Below are 16,712 nucleotides of genomic sequence, written 5' to 3' on the forward strand. Positions count from 1 at the left end.
GTAACTATTGGTACTTTCATTTGTTGTGTTGAAGAAATTACATTCACAATTATAGATAGGACACTAACAGTAAAAGCTATTAGAATCACTGCACACATGGTATAATTGGCAAATGAATTTTATATCCTGTATTTAGTCTTTTCTTAGAACAGAAACAAACAATGGTTTCTTTGCAACTTATTTTAAAATGTTTATATGCTCTTACTAATCAAAAGGAACTTCTTATGCTATTGATGAGACCCAATGTAATTTATATAAGAACTTTGCTGGTATTTTGTGTGACTTCCTTCTCTCAATTGTTTGCAGCTGTGTGTAGCGATAGGCCACATAAAAAAGCAAACAAACAGTACCTGTTTACTAAAGGGACAAACACTGGTCTTTGCTTTTATGGATTGTGTTTGACATAGACGAGATGCTTGTTACTTGTTTTCTTTAGAGGTTCAGCCTGCCGTTTCTTTTGGCCCACAGAGCAGTAGCTCAGGTAAATGGTAATGAAATGGTTGTATCTGGGAGGAATGCTTTTGTTTCCTCTATTTGTGGAACTAAGTTTGTTATTTAATTTCATTCCCATTCTACAGTTATACTTCATTGTCAATATTCTCTCACTTCCATTACCACAGTTTAATATTTACAAGGCACTACGAGGTGGTTGCCTTTTTCTCTGGTACAAAAGATTATTTAACCAAGCTTGTATGCTTGTCATCTAGGAGGAGATGATAAGGCACAAAAAGATGGAGAAGGAGAAACAAAGGATCAGGATAATGATTGTGAAAGATTAGGAGGCTTGGAATCTTTTGGGTAGGCTATCTTGCTAGTTATTTCATGTAATATCCTGTAGTTGGGCTAGTGAATATTGTCTGTAACGGTTAGATGAAACGATGAGTTTCATCAAGAGAATGGCATTCTTCCACCTCAGTTCAAGATAACTAATCTGTCTTCTGGTGTCCAAATCTCTGTTTCAATGGGTGGTAGAAAATAATCATTGCATATATGTACAATACACAGTGAAGAATTCTGAGCTCCTTTTTTTTTTTTTTTTTTTTTTTTTTCTGATAAAAGATATCTGTGATAATTTATGTGGGTTTTTTTCTTCTTTTTTTCTGGAGGAGGTACATACTGAGATTTCTTTAATGATGCAAGAAATACATTTTTGCATACAGTAAATGTGCTGAGAGTAAGAAAAACGTTGCTATTTTGGCTTCAGAGGATTTAGTCTTATAATTTGTATGCAACAGGAAAAATAATGGAATATGACTTAAATGCTGGATGATTTTCCTTGAGCAAGTTATTTAAGACAGGCAAATACCACCTAGGTTTTGTTTAATTTTGAAGCTGATGTTCTGACTGAAAGTGGTACATACAACTGCAGTCTGTATTAAACTTTTTTCAAATTGCCGTACCTTGATATGGCAGTCTTGACTGTATATCAAGATGAAAAAATAATAAGCTGATGGGCTGTTAGTACAAGTAAGCATCCTAGTGATTTTTATAATGCCTTTTTTTTTTTTTTTTTTTAGTAAAACTCCCTAAAATTATACAGATAGTGAATGATTAGAAATGAAATGTTCTTGCTGCTGATTGCTCATCCTGGTCTCATTCAGCCATTCCATCATTTCTTCAGCTATAAATCTGTTTAGGTTTCTCCTCCTTATCTAAAAGCATTTCATCTAAGTGTTGATGCTACACTCGAATATTGTTATTTATCCCTTTTCATAAATTCATTGTAACCACTTGTTTTACAAATTATTATCCCAAGAATAACAAAATTATAATTAGCTTGTGTTGTGAGCATGCATATGAAGTAAATTTTCATGTACTCAGTCACAAGCGGATTTTTTTTCATGATTTCATGATTTAAAATTAAAAATACGATATACAATACAATTTTGGCAAGTTTCATGTCTCTTTAATTATTTATATGGTATCATGTAAATACAGGTGATTCCACAGCGGAATAGTTTGCAAATAGGGTTTTTTTGCATCTCTTACATTAGGTAACAGTACAATAGAATACTAACAAGGAATGAAATTCTAAAGTGCTATTTGGTGTGTTTTTATAGACAGTGTTACATTACGTGTGTTATAACTTCCTTTGTTTTCTTGTTCTCTTTTGCCTCTGTTAACTGTAGGAAGTTCCATATTTTGTTAGTGTCTTCCATATGGTTTGGTTTGGTCAATATATTTCATTGTTTCTAGATTGTTAGCTGTGTGTTGGTATTCATGCACAGTTTAAGAAAAAAGGAAATTGCTGCATGATTCTGGTTTGTTCATTCATGATAGCATAGCAAGAAGATTTAGAAGTTCTGGTTTTGACTATTCCTGAGCATTGGATTTAACAATTTTGGCATTGTATGTGGAAAAATAAAACACATTTTCTTTTTTCTAGCATTTATACCTTTCTACAGAGTTAACCATGCAAGACTGATAATTTTAATGCTGAAGGTACTACAAGTTTAAAATAATATATTTAAGCCTCTTAGAGTTTCGCAGTTGTAATACCATTCACTATGTAGTCAGGAGAATCATGGGTAGTCATAGTTAACTGATTATTCCTTGTAAACAGCTGTGGGTTTTTTCCAAAATGTTGTAGTATCCAAATTGTTACATATTATGTCACTTTATGAAAAATAACCAGTAGCCAGAAGCTTGAGCTCACTTTTCATTGTTTAGATGTTCCATTAACAGATGTATGGCCTGTCATTTGTTTTAAGATATATATGCTATTCTTGCTGTTAATGTGATCAACAGACCATGGCAGTAGTCCACCATAATTAAAAAAAAGAAAATGACAACACAACTTTTATATGTCTAATGATCTGATTAGAAACAAAAACATCAGGAATATTTGGAATATTGCAGTGCCAGTTAACCATTTACTTAGCTAATTAAGTACAATTATGGTGGTTAGCATTTCATATGTTTCATATAGATTTATTTTGTGTATACTGCAGCATTATATTGGAATCACTGATAAAGCTGAGACTTGGCATGCAGGCTCTGCAATTCTTGAAATACTTGTCAGCAGGTGGAGCTCAGTGCCAAAAGACTAATTTTGACTGCATAATCAAAATATTTCATCGTTACATACATTTAAAAAGGCATATGAAACACGGAAATGTGGAGGTAAAAATGTGGGTGCCCATCTACCTAACAGCTAAATAATGTGAAATTTTTGGTTGGTTTGGTTTCCTGATATTTTCAGGCTTTTTTACAAATAATAAAATACAACTGTAGTGTAGAAAGACCTTAATGCATGGCTTTCAACAGCATGTGAGCCAGCTAAAAGAGCTGTGCAGCTACGCTGCTCATGGAGCAAGAGTACAAAGTCACTGTGCTTTCTCCGTACACTCACAGAATCACAAAATCACAGAATTTTAGGGATTGGAAGGGACCTTTAAAGATCATCCAGTCCAATACCCACGCTGGAGCACAACACCTACATGAGGTTACACAGGAATGTGTCCAGGCAGGTTTTGAATGTCTCCAGAGAAGGAGACTCCACAACCCCCTTGGGCAGCCTGTTCCAGTGCTCTGTTAACCTCACTGTGATGAAGTTTCTTCTCATATTTAAGTGGAACCTCCTGTGTTCCAGTTTGTACTCATTGCTCCCTGTCTTACCATTGGTTGTTACTGAGAAGACCCTGGCTCCATCCTTGTGACACTCAGCCTTTACATATTTATAAACAGTGTTCTCCTTAAAGGACATCCCATCCAGCTTGGTTGTTAGTATAAAAGGCTCTGGAGCATGGATGAGTCAGGAAGAAGACTATAATGTCTCTGGTGACATGAACTTGTGAAAGGTACACAGAGCAGAACAAAGCTGAAGCATCATGATATCATGATACAGCCAGTGAGATGCATCTAACTATTGAAACACCTTTCCAGAAGAGTACTATTGCTTAAAACTGTGTACAATGGAGTAACAGAAAATGTGTATTAGTGAGAGATTTTGCATCTCTGAATTCTGTTTTTATCTGTTGTAGCAGAATTATCCAAACGGAAAAAAAAATATAAAAGTTCACTGCATATCTGATTGGTTTTACTATTTGTCATTCCTTTTTAAGAGGCTTCAGAGAGATGCTGTTCTCAGCAATTGCTTTGAAAGTAGGATAAGTCAGCTTTTAGTGAAGATTGTGGTAAATTACTCTGAGTCATCCTCTGCCGGTTTGGGTTTGAGGCAAATGTTTTCAGAATTCTCACTAAAATCATAATTGACAAATTTAATTGATTTGTACATTTTGAATTTTAAAGTCAGTTACATAGATACGAAAGGGCATTTACAAGAGTTGGATATATGACTAAAGATGCTTCATTAAATGTGTTTTAGATGGTGCATCATAAGGCCCTGAAACATAAACCATTGAGAGATGTACCTATGCTCTAGGGGGACTCATTTTCCCATACTGTCTCAGGCTGTATGGGATCTTTATTTTCAAACAGCTACAGGGAAATGGTTAGCTTCTGTGACAGCCCATTGCAGCAGTAGCAAAAAGCTTGATGGTAGGGATAAAATAATTATTTTTTTTCTTACTGACTTAGAAAAATTGAGGAATTCCTATGCTTTGTAATGCATCAGCAAAAAAGCTCCCTTGTTTATCTGTCCATGTAAGTAATTTTCTACTAATTTCTGGCTCATGACATTTACATAAAATTAAGATTACATAAGAGCATCTATTAGGAAGGGGTAGGGGAGCCTTTCACAATTTATATATTTATAAACCCTGTAGGCTTACACTGTGCTCTTCCAAGATTTTAAGTACCTTGTCAATAGAAAGAGGGCCAAAGTAAGTCTGTGCAGTTTTGGCATCCTTACCCTTTCTCTAATCTTTCTCAGCAGAGGAAACACTGACAGTGCAGTCATGTTGTAGAAACCATGTCTATTAATTCATAAAAGACTTGGAAATAAACAGTTACATTTATTGGATGCCTGAACAGCTGAAGTTCAAATAAGTGATCTTTGCTTTGGGCCACTTTACAAGCTTGCTGGCTGGGACCTGTGTTTCTGGCTTACAACCAGTATTTAACATGGAGCAAAAATGCTCCAAATGTCAGACACTTCTGGGAAGCGTGGAGGATGAACTCTGTTCCCCTTGCTTTCAGAGTGAGTATGTTGTAGCTTCTGATTCTTCGCTTCTTAAGTCCTACTTGTCTGACAGACATACATCAGAGGAAGAACAATTGAAAAGGAGATGCTAAGATAATATACAGATAAACTCAGTCATACTTTGTCCCACATGTGTATTACTGACTGGTCCAGAATATACAAGATGGGAGGACAATGGAGCTGTCAGGCTCACTGTCTTTCCAGTGAACATGCCTAGAAACCTCTGAGGTAACAGTAACAGTTACCTAACAGTAGAATCATAGCATCACAGAATGTCCTGAGTTGCAAGGTACCCACAAGGATCATAAATTTCAACTCCTGTCCCTGCACAACCCCACAGTTCACACCCTGTGTCTGAGGGCGTTGTTCAGTCTCTTCTTGAACACTGTCAGGCTCGGAGCTGTGACACCTCTCTGGGGAGCCTGTTCCAGTGCTCCACCACCCTCTGGGGGAAGAACCTTTTCCTAATGTCCAACCTAAATCTCTCCTGGCACATCTTCCTGCCATCTCCTTGGGTTCTGTCAGAGAAAAGAGACCAGCGCCTGCCCTTGATCCTCCTTTTGTGAGGAAGCTGTAGACCATGATGAGGTCTCCTCTTAGACTCCTTTTCTCTGGGCTGAATGAACCAGATGACATTAGCTGCTCCTCATACGGCTTCCTCTCCAAACCCTTCACCAACTTTGTAGCCCCCTTCCTGACACTCTCCAGTAGCTTATCTCCTTTTTATCCTGTGTTGCCCAGACCTGCACACAGGGCTCCAGGTGAGGCCGCACCAGTGCAAAGCAGAGCGGGACAATCACCTCTCTCGCCTGGCTGGCAATGCTGTGCTGGATGCACACAGGACACGGTTGCCCTCTTGGCTGCCAGGGCACTGTTGGCTCATGTTCAACTTGCCATCGAACCAGACCCCCCAGATCCCTCTCCAGCACCTCATTTCCCAGTCTGTATGTACAGCAGGGGTTGCTGTGTCGCAGGTGCAAAATCTCGCACTTGCCCTCATAGAACTTCATGTGGCTGATGATTGCCCAGTTCTCCAGTTTGTCCAGATCCCTCTCCAGGGCCTCTCTGCCCTCGAGAGTGTCAACAACTCTCCTCAGTTTTGTGTCATCAGCGAACTTACTAAGCAATCCCTCAAGTCCTGCATCCAAGTAATTTTCAAAGACATTGAAGAGTGCTGGCCCTAAGCTGGATCCCTGTGGAACCCACTAGTGACTGATCCCCAGCCCGACATAACCCCATTTACTAGAACCCTTTGAGCCCGGCCCTTCAGCCAATGGCTCACCCACTGCGTTGTGTATTTACCCAGCTGTGTGCTGGACATCTTGTCCAGCAAGATAATATTTTTGTAGACTAAGGCTTAGAAGTTATATATTTCTTAAAGTTGGCATATTATCTATCAAAAAGCGTTGACCAATAACCTGACCTTGAGCAAAGGCAAAATTAGAAGTGTGAGTGAACTTTGGGAAGAACTCAGAGAGGTAGCCTGTTCAGAGTAAACAAAAAAATCTCAGAATATTTTAAGCGCAGAATTTGTTTATCCACTCCACGTGAAGGAGAGTGTATCTACTTTAGATAAGTACATACGTGTCTCTTGAACTGCCAAAAATATTTGAAGAGCTTTCAATTTTCCTTGAGGGAGAAGCCTTCATCATAGTAGTCTTGCAGCATTGCATACCCACTGGGGATTTGTTATTTCAGTAAAAATCTTCTCTGTGAATTAGGAAAGTGTCACTCAGAGGTTTGCCTTTGAACAGAAATCACATGCTGGTATCCTTTGTATGTTTCAGTGTGCGTTGGAATGTTTCTCTGGGTGCTGGGAGGAAATAAATAATTCTTCTCCAGAATTATCACTATTGGCTTCTTCCCTTTATTTTTATAGTGATGAGACTGAATTAGTGTGATTATAAACTTCTCATAGCCTCTAGGCAACACACAGCAAATAATGTGATGGAATTTGTCTGCTTTAAATCATCTGTCTCCTTTTTTTCTTTTCTTTAAGTGGCTGTTCAAAAAATACCCTTGTTCTTAAAGGCAATTATTGTGCTTCTAAAAGTCTTTAAAATCAACTATTAAATATTTATTGAAATTAAAATTTAGTGTTTTAATCTAGTGATACTCTTAGTTTATTGCTAGATTTGAAGCATATGATTTTACGGTTTTCTTTGTGGCCTGTACTCTTTTTAGCTGTGTAGGGAACATCTTGCTTGCTACAGACTAAGAAAGCAGAATGGTGATCTGACCCATTTTTCAGAGCATGACCCTTAAGATACAGGCCAGATAATTTTTTTTCCTCCTTTTTTATTTTTCACTGTTGTTGATCTTCAACAGTAGGGCAAATGAAATAGCATGTTTCACATATCACTGTATTTTTTTCTTTGGGTCATCCTGCGGTAAGATAGATGCAGAACATTTCTAGTCAATTTGGGATCCAGGTGCCTGAACATCGACATTAATGCAATTTTTATATTGCTTAAGCTATCCTGCCTGACATCAAGCTGTGACTCATGTCTGCCAGTCCCATGTGGATGTCATGGATGACCTAAACCAAAAAGAAAACTAGATACTAACACTTTCCAACAGACACTTTGAAGTTCTTGGGTCAAAAAAATCTTTAACATTGGGGAAAGTGAAAGTCCCATGTGAGACGTGATAGTCACTGTAATCTAGTAAAAAAAATTCCAGGATTACTTATCTTGGCTTCCTTTTGGGGAAGTACAGGAACAGGCCACAAGAAACTTATATTTATTTGGTTATTGTGTTAAGGTAGTATGAGAAGGGCAATGTCATTTGCATGAAGATACTAGTAGTTTTCCAGGAGTTTCTGAAACTAATGTCCTCGTCCTAAGAAGAGGGGAAGCATTAAGTATCACAGCCAAGATGCATGAAAATTTTCATTCTTGAAAAATGAATGAAGGCCTTTACTTTTGGGGCATGTTGGAGCTCTGATTAATTACTTCTATTTTTAATCAATTCCTGACCTGTATGATTGTGTGGATCAAAAGCAGGTTTGTTTTCTGGAAGTTACTGCAGAATTTTTCTGTAAGCAAAGTAAGGTTATATATCTGTACAACTCAAAAAAAAAAAAAAGAAAAAAAAAGAAAAAAAAAAGGAAGAAGAAACAAACCCTAATTAAGCATAGAGTAGCTAAGAATTACTTGCCTGCCTCAAAGTTTGATTCTCTTGCCTGGACAGAAAGCAGAGGAGGTTGTTGTGGGGAAAAAGGCTCAGATCTGACGTTTGAGAGATGCTGAATTTAGATCATCTGATTACCAGATGTTCCTAATGGGTCCTTTTGTTCCTAGTCAGCAAGTACTTGAGCAAGTAAATTTCTTAGTCAATTAATTTATTTTCTATAAATCCTTTTAGGGACTTATTAAAACCAGTTTCAACAGGCATTTGACTTCTTATTAGCCTTTAGCAGCTTTATTAAGTTTCATAAACATCACATTTCAATGAAATGAGGTTACAGATATTTCCTGTCTTAGTGAATCACAGGAATCAAAATTGCAGGGAAAAAGTCTCTTCAAATTATTTCTTTGAGGTTTGATCACACTTTAAAATCTCCTTGCATAGGCTGTATCAGAGATACGATAGCGAATGAGTCCTGAACGGTTATTAGGATGCAGCGAGAACCAGCTGCTTGAAGACGAGGTGTGATCCAGGAGATGATGATCCCAGGCTGGGCAGTGCCCTTACTGATGGGGTGCCATTTCATCTGGGAGGCAGGGCCAAAGACAAAGCTGGAGATGGGTACCTGTGATACAGGTGAGGCCAGGACTTGGTGCCCAGGGCTGAGCTGAAATGGAGATGGTGGGCACGTGGTCAGGGGTGGTGCGAATCTCCCAGTGAGGCTGGTCAGGACCGCTGAGGCCCTCAGGACCCGGACATTAATATTCTGATAGATGCTAACCTGCTTGCCACATGAAATAACTGCTTTAATTTGTTGCTTTGTAGATGAGTTGAATGTGAGGATGAGGAAATGGAGCCAACCTGACAATCTAAAGATGCATGTGCTGTTTTACATGTTGTCAGTATTCCATGAGAGAGAATATTTCCAGGGGGCTTTGCCTTTTTCAACAGATGGTGCCTCAGTGATGTGTTGGGTGCTAAATCCAAGCATAAATAGTATAATAAAGAAAAATACATGATATAAGTGATACAGCCTGAGAATTTAAAGTATTAGGAGCTATATCTGCAAACGTTTGGTTCTGATGTGCCCCAGGATTACTTGTTTTATTTCCAGATCTTGGCTTCAAAATGAACTACAATCACTCAGTGTTTGGGTTTATATGTAGTACAAACTTCCATTATTCTCCCTTTAAATTTACCTGGTTTTGCCAAAACGTAGTAACAGTGTGGACTTTCACAATGGCTAATAGAACTGAAATTATCTCATTCTGAAAACTTGTATTTAGCATTTACTTAGTGACTGTGATGAAAATGAACACAAGTAACTGTAGGTATGAGAGAGAGAAATGGAAGTCTCGACAATTTCTATATCGTGATAACCTGAAGATTTCATCTTCTGTGCTAGCAGCTCTCTAGAGCGGTTGAACTTGTTAATTGTTATACTGAATTTATTCTGGGTGAGCAGAGAATGTCACAATACAGGAGAAAGTGATGTGACTGAGCAGGTGTTACACTGAGGTCGCTTGTATACCATTGTGCTAAAACAGGATGTGATTTTTTGTTATTATTTTTAAGTGAGGGAAGGTATATTCAGAGAGCGTACTAAAAAGGTAAAAAGAAACTTCTGAGCTAAAAAAAAAAGAAAATAAACAGATATACAAGTCTTTCATTATTCTGAAAGGGAAGCTCCAATGAAAATGAAGGTTCATAGCTGATATAAATTCGATTTTCTTATGTTAACTAGTTTGCTGTAAGAGTTAGCTGCTGTTTATAACAGAAAGGGGAGACGTTGTCTCTGGAGGGGGCAGGCAAAAAGACAAACCTGTAGGTGGGAACTGTGAGCATTTTCTACCCAACAGGATCTCATTACAGTGTAATTGTGCTTGTTTAGTGATAGTTGATGGAAGTTCCAGGCTACAGTAATCTGTGACAAGTACATAAGGGATTATTTGTCTTCAAGAAATCTTTTTACGGGGCAATGAGTTAGCTTTTTGAAATATGTAACAGTTTTTCTCTAAGACTATTCTTGTTGAGGAAACATCCTCTTTAAGGTCACTAATGTGGTTATTAGTAGAGCTCGACTGAGAGCCAGTGTGGTAGTATCCAAAGCTGTGGCACTGTATTAGAGGGTTTTGGTCCACTTCAGGTGCTTGCTACTTCTGTATGGTGATTGCTTTAATCTGTGGGATTTATATGTATCCTTTGTAAATTAATATTGTTTATATGGTTCATTGTATCTACAATTTGATCTTGGCATTGAAGTCTCTCAGGAACAGTGTGATAATGAAATGTAGCTTTATAATATGTGATGAAAATTAGTAAGGAAATAAGGATTTTCAACCAAGATGACTAAAGTATCATCCCAGTTACTTTCTTCAAAATACTTATTAAGAAGGTGACTCATTGAGTCATATATAATTATATGCATAATCTGTAGAAATTAGTGATTCTTTTTTGTGGGAGACCAAAAAATGTTTCTTCTGTAACAGAAAATGCTGGTCTCTCACTTGACAAGCAGGTTGAGGATGCTCAATAGGTACTACTGATAAACTCTTAGGAGGGAACACTGTTGGACAGACCCTTTATAATGAGTAATGACTGAAAGATACAAAAGACTCCTGTTGACCACTGAGCGTAACAACTCGAAGTCTTTTTGTAATTCTGCAGGAGAAATGCTACCTAATTTGTTTTGGTTAATTGTGCTAGTTACAATTTATGAACTTCACCTTGGGTGGGATTGAATTCTGTTACTTTCTAGTACCATTTACTGAGACTTGCACAATGAATCTTTGCTCCTTGATGTCTGTATTTTCAGAATAGTCTTCTTCATATTTGTTATTTATACAAATGTGATCTGAGGTATGATATGAGTTCAGTGGACCACTGATTTTACTCAGAGTAGAATTTGAACACTGCCTATTCACTGAGTTGTTATTTTTGTTCTTCTGTTTGAATGTTTACTTAATGTGTAAAAATCTCTAACACTGTTGGTTTGCTGTTCCCTTTATTTGAAACGTAGTGAGCATTTGTGTATTACACATGTCTGTTCTGAACAAAAATACTAGTATATTTCTAGGAGTTAAGCCAGCGCTGTATTATTTATAGAAAATAAAAGCTTAATTTTAAATTTGCACCTTGCAAAGATCAGTGATTAAGCCTACCTCAGATATGCTGCAGAAGCTGTCTGTTGCAGCTGTCACAAAGTTGCTCTATCATTTTATTTATTAATAAGCAAGTTGATTTTGTTAATAAACTAATGCAGGGATCTGTGAAAAACAAAAGCAAACATCATATTCTGACTATGCTATCTGTCAAGCAGAAATACCTGATAAAATTTTAATTAGTCATGCTACAAAATCTTTCCAGTTATGAAAGAATCAGTTTTATTCTTTAGTGCAGCTAGCGTAAATGTGAATCTGGCAAAGAACCTGTTGTGTCTCATCTGACTGAAGCTGTTCAGGGTTAAGTCCATGAAGCTTGGTTTTACTGTCATAAAACAAATGCATCCTCTCACAATAGACTCACAAAAAGGCTTTAGAACCTGTCAGGTTACATAAAATGTAATGCTATCTCACGTCACTTGATGTAGCATTTGCCAGGGTGGCTTCATTAGAGCCAGGCAATGAATCACAAGAGGGATCTTCATTGGTAGTTGCCAGTTTTTTGGATGGTAGTGTGGAGAAGGCACATGCCAGTAAACGTTACCTTAAACCGGGTAGAACAGTATGATAATAATCTTATAGACAGCACACCTCTGGTGAGTTCACCTAGTGGGTGACTGGGGAGACTGGATTCTTCACAGAGCTCGAGAAACTTCTTTTGGGGCTAGAGGAAAACTTAGGGGTTCCATCCCTTCACCCCCCTCCAGATGGAGTACTGTCTTCTCTACATTGGCATGGACCTCTGCTAAAGTTGGGTTGCAAGCCCCCGCTCACAGCCTGGGGGTCTGCAGCTGTCGAATATTCAGTTTGTTGGTGTCTTGTGAACCCTGGAAGGACTTGCAGTCTCTTGTGGCTTTCAAGGCCTTGCAATATAGAACGGATGTTCTTGCTTTCTGTTCCTTCCTTACGTATTGACTTCTGGCCACTGTTTCCCTTGCAGCTGTTGGCACTTCAGTGTATAGCTGCTTCAATGCCTCTAACCCTTTTCCAGGGACTAGGCTTTCTTGGGCATAAATGCCTGAAATCTGGACTCCACCACTAGAGTTATCAGACAGATTTCTTTAGCATGCATTACTGTGTGTATCTGTGACTAAAAAGCAACTCAATCTAAATTACAGCTTTTTGAATATATATTTAATGAGATCTGGAAAGACAACATCATTTCTTCTGTTACTGAGTAATGCATTCTAATTAAAGTAATTGACCTGTACACTAAGCACAGTTACGGACAGCATTGCTGCATTCAGTTCTTGCTATGTTTATAAATACTGTATTTGGTTATCTTTTGGGCTGCATAAACCCCAACTGGCACAGTGCTCTGCATTGTTGGCTGATAACACAGACTACTTGCTCCTGTAGCTTCAGTTTTCACTTTATGCAGCTGGTACATCATCTAGTTAGTTGCTTCAGTTGTCTACCCTTATCTTCTATCTTGGATACAAAATGCTGAATTCTGAAGAAATGCAGTCCTCATTAGAAGATCTCCCTTTGGAGGGAACCTTTCCTTGAGTTGAGAATAGGTGACACTTTGTTTTCAGTATCACTAGGACAAACTGTCCTTCTCATTAATCCCTTACTTTTGCTTTGTATTCCCTGTATTTTTGTGGAACATCTTTTGACTAGCCTCAATGACAGCAATAATTTGCCTGCTTGTAGCTCACAGCTGTGATTTTCTCTCTTATGCCTTCTAATCCCCTCCCTACAAACTGCAAGTCAGATTTGCTGTCAGGTTGTTTATGCCACTGTAGTTGATGGGACCAGATGAGCTTTGCCTGTGCAGCTCAGGAATCAAGGATTGAAAACAGTTAATGCTTTGTGCCTTGCTGAGATGTGGCTTGGCTTCCTATCTGGAATTTTGGAGGTTTAAAATAACCAGGTTTTTGCTAGTATTGAGGAAAGGGGAATGGTTTGTGTTTCTCAGTCTGCAGGGTAGGTAAGTATACGTAAGTTACTGGGAAACATTACTATGATTTTAAGTTTGTGGTTAGTAAAGATAATTTCCAGTTCTGGGTGGCATACTTGGGCATGTGCAACACTCTTCAGGGATTCGCCATCATACTGGTGGTAGCTGTGGGTGAACTTCATCATTTCCTTAGTTCAGCTACTGATAGTTGCAGAGACCATTACAAATTGAGGTTTTTTGGCCATTTCATGAAACATTTTTCATGTTCAGTGGTCTGGAACCTCACATAAAACTTACCTGGAAGTTGTATTTATACCTACTTAATCTGCTGAGTTAATTGTTTGGTGCTGTCATGGTTTAGCCTCCGCTGGCAATTGGAACTATGTGGTCACTCACTCACCTCTCCCCCACCTACAGTGGGATCGGGAAGAGAAATCGGGAAACAAAAGGCAAAATTCATGGAATGAAATTAAAACCATTTAACAAAACAGCAAAAAAGAGAAGATAAACGATAGTGATAGTTATCAATGTTAGCAATGTAAGATAGTTAGCAATGTAAGAATACACAAAACGAGGGGTACACAATGCAATTGTTCACCATGCAGCAACACCAATGCCCAGCCTGCTCCCATGTAGCGATCCCCCATGAGCTCTGATCCTGTACTGCAAAGGCCCAGACCCCACTTTGTGCTCAAAACATGATTGCACTATGCTGTTGATCTCAGAGAAATCAAAGAGCACCCCAGACCCCAGCGATTCCCCACACACAACGAGCTCCCTCAAACAGCGAGTTCCTCCCCCAGCCAGCCCCTCATTTTGCACTGACCATGATGTCACGTGGTAGCTAACATCCTTTTCACTAGTTTGGGTCAACTGTCCTGCCCGTGTCCCCTCCCATCGTCCTGTGAAAATTAATGCTCTCCAAGCTGAACCAGCACATTTGCATTGTATGCATAGTTTGGTATTAATACTTCAGCCACTTGCACTGTAAAATTGTTCATGCCTCATGCGAAATGTAGGCCAGAGTTTCCTTACTGATGTCAAATTATTAGTCCACATAGCTGTCTTTCACAAAATCTTTCCTCTGTAGAAGCTGCCCTGTGTGAAGAGTTAGATGTTAACTTTTTTAAAACTTTACTATTCAGTTGAGGGAACGCTATTATGGAATATGGTCATTTACTAACTAGTGCCAAAACCACTGTCTGTCTTTATACTTTTTGTGGAAAAATTAGTGCATTAAAACTTCAGAACATAGAATTCATTTTCTACACGAATGTCTATCTTTGGTGGAGGAAAACTGATTCGTTGATGTTTTATCACACTTTAATCAAATAGAGACAAAGTTTTCCAAATACTAGTTGTGCAGCATAACACATGTATTTAAAAGACATCAATTTCTTCCACTGCCTTATCAAGAATTTTCTTTCTGACTCCAGTTTTACTTTTTGATTTTTAAGTTGAAGGAGGATTGCAGTATCAACCTCTGTGTATATGTGTGTGTGTGTGTATGCATGTATATAACTAGTTTTAAAACATATTTCACATGAAGGCTTCATTGCTTCAAATTACAGCTATAGTGTTGATCTTGATTACAACTCTGGATCAACAGTTCTAACATTACTGTTATTTCTCTGTTCTTCTGTAGAATTGCATCATACACACCTGAAAGTATTTCAGCTGGATGCATACAGTAATAAAGTACAGAATAATACTAGCCTCTTTGCATCAAAAATGCTCCTAGGAGTTGTTAACTTTAAATGATTTGTGGATGCATATCTACTTCTAGCTAATAAAGCATGTGCTTTTCATAGCTATCTGGCAAACTGTAATATTTGAATGATGGAAATACTATATTTCCTCACAGTTGGTTTGCTTTGCATGTTTTGTGGTCTTTTAACATTTATTTCCTAACATATTTTGAGCTTTATGTTGTTTTTAAATTTATGGCTATGTTCCTGAAATTTCAAGTCACATTCATGAATTCTCATTGATTCACTGATTGTTTATTCCAGTATTGTTAGTGTATGTAACTGCGAAACCATAAACTCCGTATGTTCGTTTGGCAGGTGGTGATTTTGACCAGCAGCTAGTTCATCATGGGTTTGTTTTTTTTTTTTTTTAATTTACTTGCTTTTGTGAACATTAAGTACTGCAGTCAACTAGGAGCTCAGTGCAGGCTGTTTTATGTTCTCCTGTTGCAACTTCATGAGCTTACACAGAATTATAGCAAGAGGAGCCTTGTGTGTCTATTAGGGGATCCCTTCCTTTGATGTAGCAATGACAATAAAGGAGGAGAAATGTCATGTTATGACCAGGTACTTCCATTTCACCTACAGAATGTGCTGTACAGACTGAAATTTAATTATTTTTGATTGCTTAAAACTAGTAAAGTGATAGGATAAGGATTCATAAGATATTTGTACTTTTGGTTAATAGTAGCATTATTGATTAATAACAGTGCTCTTGAAATCAGTGAAACAATTAATAGCTGTACATTTACATAACAGCCTGAGGTTTTTGCAGGGTCGAAGCCTTTTCCCTGTTATAAGGTAATGGCGTTTAAACTTAATTTTTCAAACATATGTATTAATTCTATATTTGGCTTTAAGCTTTCAGAAGTTTGAATTTTTAAAATTTTCTTTAGTGAAATCAATTCTCCTTTGTTTGACATCATCATGACATATGTATAGAGGTGTATTAGTATTTAGTGGTGTACATTCATTAAGCAAAGCAGGAATTCCTTACTGAATTTCAGGGACCTCTCTGTCTGTCTTGCAAAAGCCTTTGTCTGGCTCCTTTTTCCTTCCACAAAAATAGCTATTGGACAGGATCTCAGTGCCTCAGCTTAGGTGCAGTACATTTAGTAATCTTCTCTAGAGTACAGTTGACATTCTTGATGATAATTAAGTGAAGTAAAAATCCTATCTTCTTCTTCCTTTTTTTTTTTTTTTCCCAAATAAAAATGCTGTTTAGTATGTAGCAATTAAAATGTACCATGTCTCTGGAAACATTATTGCTGTCCCCCATTAAGAGGTACTCTACTTCCTTAAAGACCTTTAATACATATTTGTATGTTTGGAAGATTTACTAATAATTTCAAAGATGAAGGTGACATTTCTCTGAAATTTCCTACATAGCTTGAAAAATTGGTCCTCTGAAAGTCTAATTAAAACAGAAAACATACTGCAGAGAACTTAACTGTATGTTCTGTTCTGATAGATAATCGCTCAAAAAGAAAGCATAGGGTCAATCATAGTGTTCGTGCTCCATTAAAAAAAAAGAAAAATTATACAGTTTACTGAAATCTGAGGCTCTCCTAAGTAAAATATGCCAGAAGCTTTCAGATTTTTATCTCCAAGTGGTTCACCCATCTCTTATTTAATGGTCTTTCTTATTGCAGTTTCTGTGAACAAAA

At 37.7% G+C, this 16,712-nt stretch overlaps 1 protein-coding gene across 2 annotated transcripts in view; it reads left to right on the top strand.

Annotated features, from left to right (window-relative positions):
- The window catches only part of FER (FER tyrosine kinase), a 159,806-nt gene that overhangs the window by 49,004 nt on the left and 94,090 nt on the right, over positions 1–16,712 (top strand). The window lies entirely within an intron of this gene.

Source organism: Nesoenas mayeri (genome assembly GCF_963082525.1).
Source record: "Nesoenas mayeri genome assembly, chromosome: Z".
NCBI lineage: Eukaryota > Metazoa > Chordata > Aves > Columbiformes > Columbidae > Nesoenas > Nesoenas mayeri.